Raw genomic sequence first — 17484 nt, forward strand, 5'->3', positions numbered from 1 at the left:
GAACAACCTCAGATCAAGAGATAAAAGGAGGCCCCTTCAATCACTCCTCCAAGGACACCACGCACGCCCTCTGAGGTTCACCTTCAAACAGGATGCCAAAGGCTCCAGACTCTTCAACCGGGGTGAACTTCCCCGCGCCCCCTCCCTGCCTTCAAATGCGTACACACACCCTCAGCCTTAGAATTGGGTTGTCTGAATACACAGCCACTCTACAGGTGTCGATCCTGAGGCAGGCCAGACCTGGCCCCCCCCCCCCCACTTGTGAACTTCGACCCCATCCACGTGGCCCCTCTGAGGCCCCTCTGCCGATTCCACATCCACAAGCAAAAAGTGTCACGCCTCCTCACGATCTCCTTTCTGGGTTGTCACTAAAAACACAGTGTTTCTATAAACAGGATAAAGGTAAGCTTCCAGGCCGGACGGACACAGAAGCTATCGGCCTCCGTGAAGCCCCGCCGATTAATAAATTCACCGATCAAGATAAAAAGGCTTTGCCACAGAATGGGTTTCCTTGCATTTCCAAAACAGAAGGTGTCGCCCCCAAATCTGTGTGTGGCAACACCATGAGGGGGGTGCTGGAGGCACACACAGGCGCCCCCGGGGGATGGTCTGTTCACCGGCACAAGGCGGACGTGCCTGGTGCCGACCTCCTCGTTCATGCTCGCACAGGCCAGTGTGAAAATCACCAACTCCACCGAACCCACCCCTGACGCGAGGGCACGGATTTCCAAAGGGGGCTTCCCTAAGTGGCTGATAGTGTACAAAAATTTAATTTGCAAAACCGATTTCTCCCGTTGCCAGTATGCTGTGACATGGCCCAGCCCCCCTCAGGGAACACTGCTGACTGGTCCAAAGAGAAAGTTCAATGTCAAGTGCGTCGGAATATGGAAGCAGCTCCACTGCTCACAGGTCCGTGCGAAATTTCCCTCGTGTCCCTAGGAAAGCCTAGCGCTGTTCTAGGGGGTGGAGAATCCCTCCGAAACCATTAAAAAAAAGAGAGAGACAGACACAGAGAGAGAGAGAGAGACTAGGTCGGGCAGAAATCCATATTTCCGTTTTCAAATCTATTCATTCAGATCGAGGGGGAGGGGGTTATTCAAGATATTTAAAATCTTTCCATCAACTAGATTCAAATGTAGGGATGTGTGCTGGGGAGTGGTTTGTTTTTCAAGAAAGACAGTTTGTGTGCAGTTGGCAGGTTCTGGGCTGGCTGCGTTAAGAACCACCTGGAGGAGTTTGCTAAAAATACAGATGTTCTGGCCCCGCCTGGAGCTTCTCCAACCGGATGCCGGGTGGAGCTCCGGGAGACTGACTCCTGGCCAGGGGTGCCCCAGAGCCGCCCTGCTCCAGAGGCCACCCCCTCAAACCACCTGGGCACAGTCCCTCCCCGGGGACCGCGAGAATCACCCATGTGAAAACCACCAAGCCCACAGCCGGCTTCTTACTGCTACATACACGCTCGGAATGCCCGGGCTCCGCTCTTGGGGCGGGCCTGGGGGAGGGGTGGGCCGAGGGGTGCGGGGCTCGAAGGACCTCTCCGTGTTCCTGGAAATCCACCAATTCCAAAGTGCCGTTCCAGACGGATGTGGGAAAACACCTGGTGGGTAGCTTGAAAGGGGCAGAGGCAGAAGGGAAAGTAGTTCCTCGTCCTTTAACACCACACAACCCCAGGTACCGCACTGTTCCTGCTTCTCACGTGCATCAGTCTCTATTTACTGTTCACGCTCCCTAGGATTTGCAATTGTGGAAATATGCCATTTTGGTCCCTGACCCCTGAGATGGCGCGTCACATTCCAGCAGACGCCTCCCAAGGGCATTTTCAAGGATCATCTTGCTTGCTCTCTTTTTTAATGTTTGTTTATTTATTTTTGAGATAAGAAAGAGAGAGAGAGGGAGAAAAAACACAAGCTGGGAAGGGACGAGAGAGAGAGAGAGAGAGAGAGAGAGAGAGAGAGAATCTGAAGCAGGCTCTAGGCTCCAAGCTGTCAGCTCAGAGCCCAACATGGGGCTCGAACCCACAAATCTTGAGATCATGCCTCGAGCTGAAGTCAGATGCTTAACCTACTGAGCCACCCAGGTGCCCCATCAAGGATCACCTTGCTTTCCAAGTGCGATTTTTTTAATAGCGTGAATTGAACCCAAAGAAACTGCTAGTCCATAAAATGACCAGCCCACCCTGAAGGCAACAAACTGTGTCTTCGACAGACCCTGGAAGGACATCGTCCCAAACAGCGTCTCAGGCCCCCCCTCGTCACTTCACACTCACGGGACCCTCCCCGTCGAGCCCGTAGCCCAGCATGAAGTTCAGAGCAGCAACCCCGCCTAGGGAGGACATGTCCACACCCACAGCGTGCCTGGCTCTAGCGGGCACCCAGTCAGTCCCCATTGAGCGAATGAATTAATGCCCTGGGAGGAGACGAGCAAGAACCATCCTAATTCCAGGGGGATGGCTGGGAACACAGGCAGCCAACTGGCCACCCAACTGGACCTGGGCCCATCCCCAGAGAGGCTACTGACCAAGTGTCCACCACGTGCAGGAAAGGCAAACCCAACAAGCCATTCTCAGGGAGAGACGCCAGCCCTTCCACTGCCCGCTCAGGACCTGGAGCTCAGATGGGAGCATGCGAAGAGAAATGCCTGCGGGGAAGGGGCAGGTGAAGTGCTAGTAACTTCTACACAGACTCCCCCGGGAATGTGGCCAGGCAAGTCACTGGCGCGGTGCTGTTAACTCAGCAGAGAGAGTGCAGAGCGTTCAGTGGTGATGAACTGAAACACTGGGCGGCCTCTCCAGTGGGCCCCACCCGTCCAGAGCGGCTGGAACGGGTGGCCCCCGTGTGGCCCGTCCTCAGGCAGAGGTAGGCAGCACCCAACCACTACTCTTTTCTCCTTCTCTGGTAAGAGAAATTAGCTCTTACGTAGAAAGCAAGTGTTTCCCGGGGCATTTCCCAGAGTGACTGCATCCAGAATAACACTCAGGTCTAAAGACAATCTGAATGGTTTTGGGGTCATCCCTTTGGCCCCAGGAACCCACAGATGGGCTGCTCCCTAACCTGACCAGCTGCCACCCACCTTCCCCTGCTCTGTGCACCGCGTACTCCCTAGATTTCCCGACGGCGCCAGGATTCGGATCTCCCACCCTCGAACACTATTCACTCCAATCTCACCTGGTCCCGTCACCAGCCTCCCTAACATTTATCCATCCTTTTCGTGCAAAGGGTAAAAAACCTCCCGTTCACACCGGGCCCATTCCCTTAGGACTCGGCTCACCACATGGGACGAACAGGCCCCATCCCTCGCCCTGCATGCCCAAAGCAATCAAGGCCCAGGGAGCCTTCTCTTCCTGTCCCCCAACACCCAAGGGGAACCCCTCTTTCCACTGCCGAGGTCAAGATTCTCTGATCTCCACGCAGATGGTGTGAGGGACGCACAAGGAAACCTGTTCCAATGCGGACATGCCCGCTGGGAGCAAAAGTGGCTGATCTGTCTACTTATTTTGTATAAATGTCTACAATGTGTCAGGCCTGTTCTAAGCACTTTGTAATTCTTACCCGCATTTTAGATTCAGAAACGGAAGCCCTCTCCAAGGCCTCGGTAAATCCCAAATGCAGTCCAGCAACTTTTCCAACTTCCTTTGCCACACTTTTCTCGAACAGTCTGTCCGGCCCGATGCCTCTTCTCCATCTGTGAGCAGGAATCTATCTGGTTGCCTCTCGCAAGGTCTGTGAGGCCAAGGGCGGCCTTCCTTGGGCCCCTCATCAGTCTGGGAAGGAAGACATTCACAGTCTCTCCGTGGGACCTCTCCTTTCCCTCGCCAAAGGCAACACACAGAGAACACAGGTCACCCAGTGCTCCAAAGTGGGCTGCTGGGATGGCCCAGGGCAAAGCTTTTGGATCTGACCCTGGAGCCGCGCCCAATAATCACCAGGATCTAAAACTCCCAGCCATGGGGAAGGGCCAAAAAGTGGTCCCTGCACTGGCCCCACCCCTTTCCCCACTAACCCAGAGGAGGCTAGTCACCGCCCCCCCCCTCGCCCGCCTGCACACCCCCGGCCCCACATGATGAAAGGAATTACATAAACCAAAACAAAACCCAACTTTTTAATCTCCCTTGGGGAGAAACATTTTCAAGAACTAGAGTTATACTTGCAAAGTGCGTTTCAAGTGGTTTTGCTGAGCTGGGGTAGGGGGTTGCGGGGGACCTCGAAGATCTCAGGCCTGTGCGACACACACACTAAGAACATGACCCAAACAAGGGCCAGTCACAAGCCTCTCCCTCTGTGCCCCCGGGACACAGGGGCCTCAAATAAGGCAAAGCTCACAATTATCACAAAGAAAACTCACATCCTGTGGAACTGCTTTCTCTGCCCACTACTTGGAGCACATCTGGCCAGTTTAGGAAGGGAAAAAAAAATTACCCACGGTTCAAAGTCCTCCTTAAATACTCAGGAAGACATCATTACAGATAGAATTCCAACTTTAACTCTGAAATCTCCTGGCTTTTGTCAGTTGAAGCCACATTCTTAATCCCAGGCTTAGTGGAGAAATGAGAAGAAAGGATGTGTGTTTAAAAAAAATAAAAATCCGCAGCCCTGACTGAGGAGCAATGAGCATCTTAGAGGAACAGAACAATAAACAGAAGTCTGCGAAGAGGCCAAGGCAGAGAAAAATCGGGTCTCAGAAACTCGGGGTGTGCTCACCAGGGCACCAATACGGGCAGGCGGGGGGGGGGGGCACTCATCAGATGGCCCTCGTGTCCTGCTGGAGGGGCCTTTCTGCAGAGCCAGGGATCCCTGGCAGAACAGGACAGGGGACACAGACCTTCTACACCACAGATCCAAAGGCCGGTTCTGAGACCACCTGCGACCCCCGGCTCCCATCAAAAACCTTGCAAGCAAAGGCTGACAAATCCGAGGGACGTCCCCGCGTGTCTGCGCACAGATGCCTTAAGACCCAGCCCCTTCCACTCTCCAGGCAGCGTGGGCCGGGAGGAAGCTTCTCTCTTCTCCTGCCCCACAGGAGCCTACCACACACCAGTCTTCTGCAGGCAGGGGAGCACGATGGAGATCTGCAGTTTGCAAACCGCACAGGGGACTTCAAAGAGAGAGAATACAGACCATTACCTAAGCTGGAGCTGAGCCAGCACACCGGGGCTCACCCCTCTCCCCTTCCCTTCCCTCAGCCATCCAAAGGCCGAATGAGCGGGGGTGTATGTACACCGAGCCCCCCGACCACCCGCACGCCCCACTGCGGCCCTGGGGCACCAGCAAAGACATCAGGGAACTCCCAAGCACACACGTGTTCACGAAAGGAACAGCAGCACTGCAGGGCAGGAAGGGAATCTTGTAAGTAAAGGAAAGCCTGTTTTTCAGGAAAATCTCCACCTCGTGGGGACCTTTCCCTAAAGGAAGCCAAGGTCAGGGCTCTCGCGTCACCTGCTCGGGGTGCCTTTCAGGTGAGTTAATCACCCAAGCAGGCTCCTCTCCAGATCTCGGGACACACCCAGCCTTGTGCCTTTCCCTTTCAATTCTCTGATTGACTCTCTGAAAAGAAAGCTGCTCCTTTTGTTCAGGAGGATGAATTCAAATTCCTTTCTAAGGCCAACACAAACGCAGGGCAGCAACCCAAAGGAGGTTTACCCAGCAGAATCAAGTTTCTGGCCGGTTTTTACAGGAATGGTGCAAACAGCCCATTCCAATTAGGTGAAATCCTCCCCACATTCCCGGTCTCTTTTTCCCAGATTCCCCCGTGTCGAACATAGGAATCAACTCCTATTGTAAGGAGTGCATAATGAATCGTGGTGAAGAGAGCAGCAGCCAGAGTGAGGGAAGGGGGCATCCCACCCACCTCCAGCCCCTCCCTTAGAAAGGGGCACACACCAGGAAGAAGGGGGGCCGGTCTTAAAAAAAGAACAAAACTAAGATCACTACCCTAGACCACAAACTTGGAAATTTGAGTCTGATAAAATATTTTACCACACACACACACACACACACACACACACACACACAAAAACCCCTGAGCACTGTAAAAGCTACCCACATAATCCCTGTGTGTGTGTGTGTGTGTGTTGGAGGGGGAGAGGGTGGTTACATCAGACACTCACATGGAAGCAAAGGGGAAAATGAGGTCAAGAGCACAGAAGGGGTCTAATTTGGCTAGCGTGGCAAAGCCATCCCCAACTGTACCCAAATCCCAATCAAAACCTTAAAGTCTCAATCCATCAGAGAGACCAGCTCTAGATGGACTGGGAACTAACTAAACTTCCAGTTGCCTTAGTTACTTAACCTTCCCGACCCTCTGTTTCTTCACTGGTAAGACAGCGACCACCATCACCGCTACCTCGAAGAGGGTATGAGGCTAACAGAAAGAATGTGGCTAGAGCAACAGAACTGTGCCTGGCTCTTGAGGTCCTTCCGCAGGTCTGTCCTCCGCCTGGGCAGAGAGTCTGTGATCCAGAGGGATGGACCTCTCCCCTTGCATCCAACGGGAGCCCCTGTCTGCTGGGGCCTGCCTGAGGCTTCTCAACAGGAGCCATGCTGTTCATTAACCCAGAAGAGTGTAGGGAATTTAAAACAGGCCTGGTCCAGGAAACCATCTAGAAATTCCTCCTTGGCATTAGATCGTGAGATCCTAACAAAAGATCAGTGATCAAAGACGGAAATGAAAACAAGCCAGATTTTCCATAGCCCCATGTGATCTGGAAGTCAACCCTGGAGAAAGAGGATGGTTTCTGAGAAGCCATTTGAATCCCGGGGAGAACATGCCACATTTTGGGGGTAAGCCTGGAATGTTCACCTCCCCTCTGCTCTCAGGGTGACCCCTGAGGCTCAAACGGTAGGAAGGGTTCCTCCTCTGCCAGGGAATCCGGCTCGAACCCCACTGCCAACGGACTGGTTCAAATCCCAGCTCTGCTACTTGGGGTAGGGGGGGATGGGCAAATCACCCCAGCGCTTCCTGGGCCACCACCCGACCTCGCCGTGAAAACCAAGTGCAGCATAGACCAAGGGAGGGGCTGGCAAAGATACTAAGTAATTGCTCAAAAAATGGTAGTTATTCTGTTACCTTAACCAAAACACGAGTACTACTTAAAAGGCCTGGGTGGATCTGAGAATCAAATGAAGCCCGCAACGACAGCGAGAGAAAAACACACAGAAATTCCTCCGCTAAGGAGAAGACGGGCGCAAGGCGGCAAAGCCCCCGATGGTCCCGGCTCTGCGCTCGCCGGCCCGCCAGGCCGCCCGCGTTGGGGAAGAGCCGCGGGGACTGAATCGGCGTGAGGTCGCCGGTTCTGGAGGTGGACGGTGAGGAAGGCCCGGGGAGCCCTCGCAGCTTCCAGGCGCACCCACGACCGCGCCGTCGCTAGCCCGAGAACACCCAGGCTGTGGACGGGGGCAAGGGAAGCGGCGGCCCCCGCACCGCCCTGGGGACGGGAGGCCGAGCCGGCCACGTCGTGAGGATGCGGCCGTTTACCGTCTGCTCCATCCGCGATCACTGGGGGGTGGGGTGGCTCCGGCACGGGGTCCAGCGAGGTTTCTGGTTCAGCTCCGGGCCTCGGGTGCGGGTTCGGGGCCCCCCTCCGGGTCCCGCGGGGTCTCGAGGCTCTCTCCCCGTCCAGCCCCGGGACCTGGAGGGGCGCGGCCAACCTGGCGGGTGTGCCGGACCCCCGCCGCCCGGGGTCGAGCCCCGCACAATGGCCGGGGAGCTGGGGGGAGGAAGGAGGAAGTGGGCACCGGGGGGGGGGGGGGGGAGGGGGGCCCGGGGCAGGGGCCATTTCTAGCACCTCTGGATCACTTCCCCCAAGCGGGAAACGGCTGCCATTTACAAGTGAAAAGACCAGCGCCTGGGGAGGGGTGCTTCCGGCGGCGTCAAGGTGGGGGGGGGGGGGAGGACAGGTATGCGAGCCCCCCGAGGGGGAGGGGAGGGACCGACGCATAGGCGGGCCGGCGGGGGGCGGAGCCTCAGGTGCCCCCCGCCGGGAGTCCGCAGGCCCGCGGGCCCCAGGTCTGGAGGTCCTGGCACCCCGGACCCGCAGACGCCGGCAGGACAGGGCACCCCGGCCGTCCGCGCGCCCGCGGGGAGGCGCGGCCAGGCCCCGCCTCCTCCAGGTAGAGCGCGGCCAGGTTCGGCGGCCGGCCTTGGCCGGGGCCCCGCTTCGCCCTCCCGGCCTCCGAAGGTCACCGGAAGTCGCCCGGCGGTCAGTCTGGACGGATCGTCGGGGTTCCCGGGGCCCCCAAACCCGCGCGCTACGGCGAGAGACCGACGCCGGCCTCTTTACGAGTTGGGGGAGGCGAGTCACTGTTCCTTCGTCGCGTAAAATAGGAATGGTTCTGTTTACCTAGCCCGCAGGAGCGTCGTGAAGATTAATGACTGTGAAATGTTTTTAAGATCAAAAACATTCTGAGATTTTACTTGTAGGCACTTATATGTGCATATTGATATCTGTGCAGCAAAACGCACTTTATTCATTGCCCTCCTGGAGTGACTTCTAGCCCATAACCAGAAAGCGCTGAGAAAGAGAAGGTACGTCCCTGAGTGCTCCTGGAGAGACACGTCCTTCCCACTTGGCATCCACGCTGGGCCTCCTGCTCCATCCAGTCCCTGATGGGCGGATGGCGCAATCGACCAGCGGTGCAGACCACAGTTCCACGTCTGGAGAAGGCACAGAAGAAAACTTGACCAATATTTGTCACCCCCACCGGGAAGAAAATGCAGCATCCCTCCCCAAGCCCACCCAGTTCATTAGGGCAAGTACCCCCCAGGTGAAGGCTGCCCTCCTGGTCTCCGGTGCTTGGAAAGCTTTGCCCCACCTATCCCCAAAACTGCACGCAGTGGTCAGCCAAGCTCGGCCCATGCAGCCCGCCGGGCCCGGCAGCTTCTGCAGCAAGGCTTCCCTAGCATCACCAGGACTCCAACCCTCCCAGCAAAGCAAGCCCATGTGAACAAGGGAGGCTGTCCTCCCCACCCCCCACCCCCACCGTGCAGAACACTCCCAGTCTCCTCAACCATTCCAGGCCAGGGTGTTAAGAACCCACCCCCCACCCCCCCCAAAACCCTCCCTGCTGGCTCACTCGGCTCTCCACCATCCAAATGAGCATGTGGGCACTACCCCTACCCCGCCCCCAAGGCCCACCTGAACGCACACTGACTGTGATTGAACTGTGTCTGTGCTTCTAGGCCTCCCCCACTAAAGCCATCCATCAGCAAAAGAATAAAGTCCCAGGCAGAGTTCATTCAACAGGAAAGGTGCACAAACCCTTTCCTGGCCTCACGCCCCCTGCAGCCAAGGAACTTCACTGGCTCTTCCTCCCTCCCCCCCCCCCCCCAATCCTGGGGCAGGTACAATACTAACCACTTCCAGGTTGATTTGGGTCATCAACACCAATCAACTGGCTGTTTGCTAGGCCTTAACAATTAGGTAGGCTTTTTAAATTGCCATACTTGGTGGGGGGAAATCCCACTAGGCCAGAGGAGTTGACCTCTGAGGTCTTGGTCTAGGGTTCCTTCCAAAGAAACTTCCTGGGATTCCTTGACTCCATAATGAAGTTTTTGTTTGTCCTGGGCTCGGACAGATTGCTGGAGGCCAGACTTCAGGCACTGCTGGAGCACAGCAGCGAGTTTACAACCCCTTGGCTAGCCCCCAAGCTGCAGGAAGACCCACTGGCCCGCCATCTATGTTCCACGTCTTGTAAAAAGTCCCTTCCAAGTCCCTGCCACAACATAAGCTGGGATGAGGGACAGAAATATTGCCACCATCTCCAATCAATCTTCAGGCCAGTAACAGTTGTCTTTCAAGTCATAAGGATTTGTGTTACTGCAAAAAGCATATTTCTGCTGATCAATAGATCGCTTTTGAAGGGAGTTAAAGCAACAACATGAAGGGTGTGTGTGTGTGTGTGTTTGGGTTTTTTGTTTGTTTTTGCATTTTACAAATGGGGAAGATTTTAACTACAAGGATGAAAAGCACTGCCCTCCCCCACCTCCACTCCCCACCCCCAGACTTCTCTGGACCTCCAGAAAACCACCACCAAAGACCTGCCCACCAAGTTCAGACAACAGCAGCTAGTGAGGATTAACGTCCTCTAAACACCAACGGGAGAAATAATGGCTCTGTTACTATCTAGGATAGAAGTCACAGTTCTCCATAAAGTCAAAAGCCATCACTTGCCCCATGAATAAGGACCCAACCGTTGTATCAGAATTTTGGTGAACATGAAGCCAACTTGAGGCAACCATCTGTTAAATTCAGTTACCGAAACAGTTCAGGTAGATCATCTGTCAACCATTCACTCAAGGAGGGACAGGCTAAGATACACATGGGAAGGTCAGCTGGCCCCTAATTTCTAACCAAGTATATACCTTGATAAAATCAGAATCAGCCCCCAGTGGTGGTCAATGTCTACACCGATTCCCCGTGGGGGAGGGGACACAGAGAAAGGGCACAGGATAATGCCTGCCATTTCAACTACAGATTTGGCTCCCTTCTGCAACCCCAGCTCCCACATGGAAGCATGAGACCTTTGTGAAAGGGGAGGGAAGATACAATACAGAGGGGCGTTCTCAGAAATGGCAGCAGCTGTACAGGCAAACACACAGACCCAACACTCACTCACTTTAGCTGTACTTTCCAAACACTACAAATAGCGTAAAAACGACTTCAGCGCGAGGAGTAATAAAAAAATAAACACAACAGCTTCCTGCCACTTACAATGTCTCAATTTCTGGTTAAGGGGTGAAAAGGATTCCTCAAAAATTGCGCTCAAGGGAGAAAAAGTTTGTTTTTCCACACTCTGCTTTGAAGAACGCTTCTATCTGCTTTTACAATCTTGACACACACACACAAAGATCACTGAGAAGAGAGCACAAAGTTCCCTAGCAGTCCAGAAAAGACCATCTTCTAAGAAAACTCCGCAAAGGGAGTAAACCAGCGGCCCAGATTTCCATGCCAGGCAAAGACAGATGACTGTGCCTCTCTGGTTCCTATCCTGCTGGCCGCTCCTGAAGTTTCTGTATTCTCGGGCAGTTGGAAGAATGAAGGCCCAAAGTGCCCCTTGGCTTCCATGGTCAACATTCCACACGAACAATGGCCTAGCTCTCTCCCTATTGTACATTCTGTATTCATTTGTGAATCCCCCCCCTCTTTTTTTGCACAATGTGCAAAGTCCTTCTTTTCACTGGGGAAGTCCTGAATGCCCAAGTGCAGCCATAAACTCAGGCTTTAAACATCAATAATGATAGCTAAAAGCAAACTACAGATTCTGCCCAAACATTAATTTGTGAGTATCATTCGAGTCACATTGATGGCTTCTGGATACCATCCATTAAATCATGATCAAAAGAAACCACTGAACACCTTGAACATGGTTCTGAAGGTTTTAGCAATTATTAAGTATAATTTTCCAAATCCAGAGATAGGATTTAAAACACACACACACACACACACACACACACACACACACACACCTTTCATTCGTCTTTGATATATATTCCATCAAACACAGACTTGAAAAAAAAAAATTAACTTCCAAAGATTGTACGTGGGGAGAAGCCTTGCTTGCACCCTCCCGGGGTGCTGTGGCTTTAACTTCAGCGGTGTGAATTAGGACATGCTCACCAGCTGTAAGGGAGAAAACTGATATCTGCCCAGGCAGCACAGCCTCGGAGCGTATCCATTCCAGCATTTCCATGTGCCTACTAGAAGTCATCATAGTCCACAGGAGCATGCCTCAGCGTCACAGGAAGATCTTGAAGGAGTAAGGCCCCCCTATTTCACTATAAGGTGTCACTTCTGTTAAACACTCGTACTGCTCTTCCAAGGGTCAAACTGCACTCTCACGTTTTAATTACTACAGAAATGGGTTCCAGCCTCTGTAATGGAACGATCAGCCAGACAGTGGAAACAGTGCCTGGGTCGTGCCCTGCCCAACAGACACATTTCCTTTTCTGATCATGTATTTTGTGAATATATATACCTGTATCTATCATTTGTGGCCTGTACCAGGGACTTGGGACACTTAGCCCACAGCTTGTCACTGACACAAAGATTATTCAGAGGGACCCAGGCGGCACTCACATACATTATGACGACAGTCCTTCTATACTGAAATGACAGTGGCAAAAAAATGACAACTGGGGTGGCCATTCCACCGTTGCTATAAACTCTTTTAACTTTTTTCCATTTAGGGAAAAGCATTAAATGCAAAGGGGGGTGATTCGCGACGGAAAAGGACTGTGAGCAAATGGCATTCAGGGGCTGGATCTCAAGGAGGGGCTGTTCCCGAGATGCAGGCTCTTTTTGTTTTTAATCAGTGAATCTCAAGGATTTCAAATGGTGTGAGCCATGCGGAGCTCCCTTTGCTTTAGTATTTAAACAGTTCACAACAATATCCTTTTCCAACCCAGAGCACTGCTTGTTCGGTACCTATTTTCTTTACTCATCATTTATTGACCTTGTAGCTGGCTACTCAGGACACTGAAAGAGTTGCAGGTTGATTTTGTAGTTTTGTTTGTTTGTTGTGGTGGTGGCTGTTGGTTTCATCTCTCTTCAAAACACTTTTCAGACTTAAAAATACAGTTTCTTTTCAGAGTTTGAAAAGTCAAGAGTAAAGTTATTGATTATTCCCTGAAAGGGCAACTGATTGGCTGGTTAATAATTATACAGATAGCCAAGTTTTCCTGTTTCATCTTGTGTACACGACCAGATTAACAATGCCAAGGAAAGCAAACTCTGCAGGGACAGGAACAGGTGTGCCCTGAGTCTTAAAAGGCCAAAATATCTCACAAAGTATGTCACTGGTGTATTTTTACAACGAGCGCAGTGTTTTTAAGCAGCCGGACTTTTTAACTTTCTCAACCTGAAGAAGACACTTGGCAAATATTTCTTCCTTGAGTTGATGACTAAGTCCCAGACATAAGTTGCAACTTGTGCCTAGCAAAGAAATACATTTTAGGGACAAAGAGGTATTTTTAAAAATCACCGTTGAGAAAAGGTAATTCACCCTGCCCCTCCCCCAGGAAAACACCCATTCAAGGGCCAATTTCAAAAGATCCCAAGTGAAGTCGTAAATAACACAGGGCTTGGAGCTCAACTACACAGCCACCCACCCTCCACTCAGCCTTATTAAGGTACACTTAGAAAGGAGGGAGACGACGTACTCCCCCTTAGCTGTATCTTCCCAAACAGGAAACGGGATTAAACAAAAAAGCACCTTGTCAGGTTCAAAACAAGCTCCAAGGCCAAGATTTTAAAATTCCCTCTAATAACTGCTTTCTACAGGGACAAACTGGGGTCCCCTACCCCAGGGGCACAGAAAACCAATCAGTGCCATAAATTCCCTTTGCCTTCAACCCTCACTCCCTCGTACTGGGGGCAGAGTGGGGGGAGGGGGTGACCCGACATCAACACTTACACTAAATCCCTCAACGCTCTACAGAAATATGCTGGCTTATTTCCTTTGTTTGGTCCTGTTATACTTGATCAAGTGTGAACGATTAAACTGGCTTCATTAAAGGCAAGTGCATTCACGGCTAACATACAACTTCAATGGCAACTGTAAGCATATTTTGCAAGAAAGAGGGCCTGCTTTTTTGCCTGAAACCTACCACCTCATTAACTTTTCTTTTGGGGGCAATAAAAAGGGCACCAGGGTTTTCTGTTGTTGTTGTTTGTTTTTTGTTGTTGTTGTTTTTTTTTTTTTACAGGAGAGTGTCCCAGCAGTTCAGGAATCTGAGGGCAGACAAAAGGATTTTTGGTGTTTCAACTCTAGGACATAGTCCCCCGTTACTTTAAAAAAAAAAAAAAAAAAGAAAGAAAGAAAAAAATGTTTCCATATTAAAGCCGCTCTGACTTAAAGTGTTTAATTAGCATTTTGAATATCACTTTATAATTGCTGTAAGAAGTACTCTTTGAAATCAAATGATTATAGAAACGAGATCCTTTCAAGTACCATTACTTCAAAATGTAAAGGATTTATTTAAAAAAAAATTTTCAAAACAGGAATTCTCCGAAGTACACGAAAACTAACTAGTTCTACTTTGGGAGCCCTAGAGGCAGAAAGAACAGCAGTCTTAGGTACTGAACACGAGGTAATTTTTAAACTTGTCTTTGAACCCAAGCACTTAGTAGAGAATCTTCTTTGAAAGAGTAGTAAGAGTTTAATATATTTCGCCAAAGTCGGGAGGCAGAATCACTTTGTAAACTAACCAAAATATACGTCCCCTCCAAATTATCCATGTCAGATAAAAATATACCAGTCTCTAGAATATCCAACAGAATTGCAAATAAGGCACTTAGCATTTTAAATTCCCAATGCATATTTATAGAATACAATTCTCTTGTCTACCCTTCAAGCCACTCACATCTGACTCTCTAAGAACTTAACCTGATCTCCAATCTTTAAAGAAAAAAGGTGGGAAAAAATCCAGAAAGATCTGTTTACCCTGGAGAGGGCAAGTGAGCCCGGCATGACGACGTAGGCCACTGCCAGCAGCCTCCACCCCAAGGACGCAGAGCGAGCGGGGATTTCTACGAAAAATTCCTCCTTTCCCCTGCAAAATACTAAACATGGGGACCCCTGGAGCCAACTGCCGCTTGGGGCTGCCTCCGGAAAAAGTACTCGGGGTCGGGAGAGGAGGGGGCCCCCCACACACTCGCGCGCACACGCACACTCCGTGTCCGTGACCATCCGCCGCGGCCGAGCCACCGGAGGGTGTGTGTGCGCGCGTGTGCGTCTCGCCGCGGCCGGCGGTGACCGAGCCGAGCTCCGGGGCCCGCGGCCTCCGAGCACCAGGACGCTGCGTGGGCTGCGGGCAACCAGCTACGCCACCCGGCCTCCCGCTGGAGAAAGGCCCAGGCGCGCCCCGGCTCCTGCGCGCCTCTGCCCAACTTGCCCCGGAGCGCTGGGCAGAGCGGGAGGGAGAGAAAGAAAGGCGCTTCCCCTCGGCCGCGCGGGTCAGTCCTGCGCCGCCGAGGACGAGGAGGAAGAGGCGACCGCGGCGGCCCGGCAGTCGCTGCGCAGCACCCGGTCCCCGCCGCCCGGGGCGCGCCCTCGCCAGCCCCTCCTGCGAAACTTTTTCCTTTTGGTTCGCCCCACCCGAAAAGTGCAGCCCGGGAGGGGGAGGCGGGCGGACCGGGCTCGCAGCAGGCGGCGGCGGCGGCGGCGGCGGCGGCGGGCGAGGAGGAAGTGGTGCCCGCGGGAGCGCGGACGGGCAGAGGAAATGCCCGGCCCGCTCGGCCCCCGCCCGCGCCCGCCGCCCGGCCAGCCCCGAGCCCCCGCCCCGCTGCGACTTTGGCGGGCCGAGCCCGGCGCGGCAGTGGTGGCGGCGGCGGCGGCAGATGTGGCCCGGCTGCCCGGAGGAGCCAACAATGCGGGGCCGGCAAAACAAAAGGGTTCCACTTCGCCTCCTTTCCCTTCTTTCACTTGCGCTCCCGGGGCGCCGCGCGGGATCCCCGGCCAGCAGGGGCCGCTCCCCTGGGGGCCCCGAGCCGCGCGCGCCCCGGTTTCCCCGCGGACCCCCGCTCTACCGCCCGCCCCCGCCCCGCAAAGCGTAAGGCCCCGCGCGCTCGGACTCCCGGTCCCGGGGGATCCGGCCGTATTGTCCCCGCGGCGCGCCGCGCGCTCGGCCTGGGTCGCGGGCGGCCCCCGCGCGCGCACCCACCGGCCTCGGGGAGCAGGAGCCGGGGGCGCCTAGGAAACCGTCGCCGAGACGCCGCCGCCGCCGCCGCCGCCGCCGCCGCCGCTGCCCTCCGGACGCCGCCGCGCTCGGGATTTCTTTTTTCTTTTTTTTTTTTTTTTTTTCCAATCCTGATGGGAAGGAAGGTGACCGCCTACTTCGCATTCATCAACTCTCATCACAACAACAAAAATCCTGGCGCAAACGGCAGCCGGCGGGCGCGATCGGCGGCGGGGGGCGGCAGGCAGCGACCTCCAGGCCGGCTCCCACCCCCGGGCGCCGAGCGGGGACACGGGGGCGCAGACCAAAGATGTCCTCGGATGCCGGCTCCGTGTCCTTCGCCCTCCTCCTCCTCCCCCCCACCCCCCAGTGGCGCAGTGAGGCGCGGGCGCGGCGCCCCCAGCCCGCGGCCGCAGGTGAGGCGGGGGCGGCAGCGGTCCCAGCCCTCCCCCGGGGCCCCGCTTACCTCGTCCCGGGCCGCCGGCGTCCACGGCGAAGGGCGCCCACCCGGGAGGCGGCGGCGGCGGCGGTGGCGGCGGCTCCCGCCCCTCCCACCCCACCCGGCGGCGGTGGCGGTGGCGGCGGCTGTGCGGCCCCCCCCTCAGCGCGGCATGGCTCCCGGCTCGGTCCCTCGCTCCTCGGGCCGCCGCCGGCTTCTCTGGGCCGCTCCCGGGCCACCTTAAAATGACACACGCACACAGGGACACACACACAAAAACTTAATCTCTCCAGCTCCCCGCCCCTCCCCCTCCCGCCCTTCCCTCCCCTCCCTTCCCTGTCTCTCCCCTCCCCTCCCCACCCTACCCCTCCCCTTCCCTTCCTCCTCCTCCCCTCGCCGCCGAGCCTCTTCCTACTTCCCCACCCACCCCACCCCCTTCCTCCGCCCACCCGGCTCCCGATGCTCCCCACCCCAGTCCCAGCCCCGCGCCCGCTCGCCGGGAGGGGGCTGCGCTGGGGGTCCCCGGCCCGCGCTCGCCCCGCGCCGCGCTCACCCCCAAGAGGATGCTAATTCCAACTTGGATCGGGGGAGGGAGCGTCCTGGATGCCGAGCGCCTCCCGGCTATTTGCTCTTCTTTATTTGTTTTCTCCTCCCGGGAAGGAGGAGGAAAACGGAGAGAAAGGGAAAGGGAAAGAAGCGGCGCCGGCCGCGTCTCCCGGTGCCCGCCGGCTGCGCAGGAGCGAGGCGGGAGGCGAGGTGAGGGTCGCCGCTCGCTCACTCCTCGCTCCTTTTTTTTTTTTTTTTTTCTTTTCTTTTTTTTTTTTCTTTTTTTTTTTTTTTGGGCAAAGGCGGGGTCTCTCTTTGCAAACCAATGACACAACCCCACATGGGCCGGCCTCGCCCCCTACAGATACTCCTCACTACAAATCGGCTCTCTCGGGGGATTAGTGGCTCCGCGAAAGTGCACACAGGCGCGGCGGGAGGGCGAGGGGGCCGGGCGCGGCGGGCACTCCCCGGCCCGGCCCCGCCCGGGAGGCCCTGGCGAAGCCCTGGGGCCTCGGCGGCGGGGGCGGGGGTCCCGCCGCTGCGGCCGGGAGTCCGGCCCTCCCCTCTGCTCTCCTTCCTCCTCCGCCCCTTCCACGTGGGGCCCCGGGCGGCCGGCCACGTGGGGGGACGCGAGCCCAGGCCGGCCTGGGCGCAGCGCCCCGGGGTGGCCCTGGCCCCATCGGGTCCCCGCCTGGCCCGCGGCGCCGACCTGCCCCCTTCCCGGCCCCGCGGCTCCAACTTCCTCCTGGGCCCCGCGCCGGCTGCTTCTGCCTCCTCAGGCCCGCGGGGTCAGGCGCGGGCCGGCCACAGGGGGCACTTGCGCTCCCCAA

The 17484-nt window shown here is 55.4% G+C and overlaps 1 protein-coding gene across 5 annotated transcripts in view; it reads right to left on the bottom strand.

The window, feature by feature from the left end:
• CTBP2 (C-terminal binding protein 2) overlaps positions 1 to 16878 on the bottom strand; it is a 161731-nt gene extending 144853 nt beyond the window's left edge. For 2 of the 5 annotated variants that reach the window (XM_058698064.1, XM_058698060.1), the window contains exons 1-2: positions 16662 to 16878; positions 16136 to 16347 (exon numbers count right to left, since the gene is read on the bottom strand). The gene's annotated coding sequence lies outside the window, so the exon portion shown is untranslated. Of the gene's footprint in view, positions 1 to 3548; positions 3913 to 15654; positions 15677 to 16135; positions 16392 to 16661 lie in introns of those variants that run through there. The other 3 variants (XM_058698061.1, XM_058698062.1, XM_058698063.1) reach the window with 3 other exon arrangements.
• Positions 16879 to 17484: the final 606 nt, after the last annotated feature.

The sequence above is a fragment of the Neofelis nebulosa genome, chromosome 13, assembly GCF_028018385.1.
Source record: "Neofelis nebulosa isolate mNeoNeb1 chromosome 13, mNeoNeb1.pri, whole genome shotgun sequence".
Lineage (NCBI taxonomy): Eukaryota > Metazoa > Chordata > Mammalia > Carnivora > Felidae > Neofelis > Neofelis nebulosa.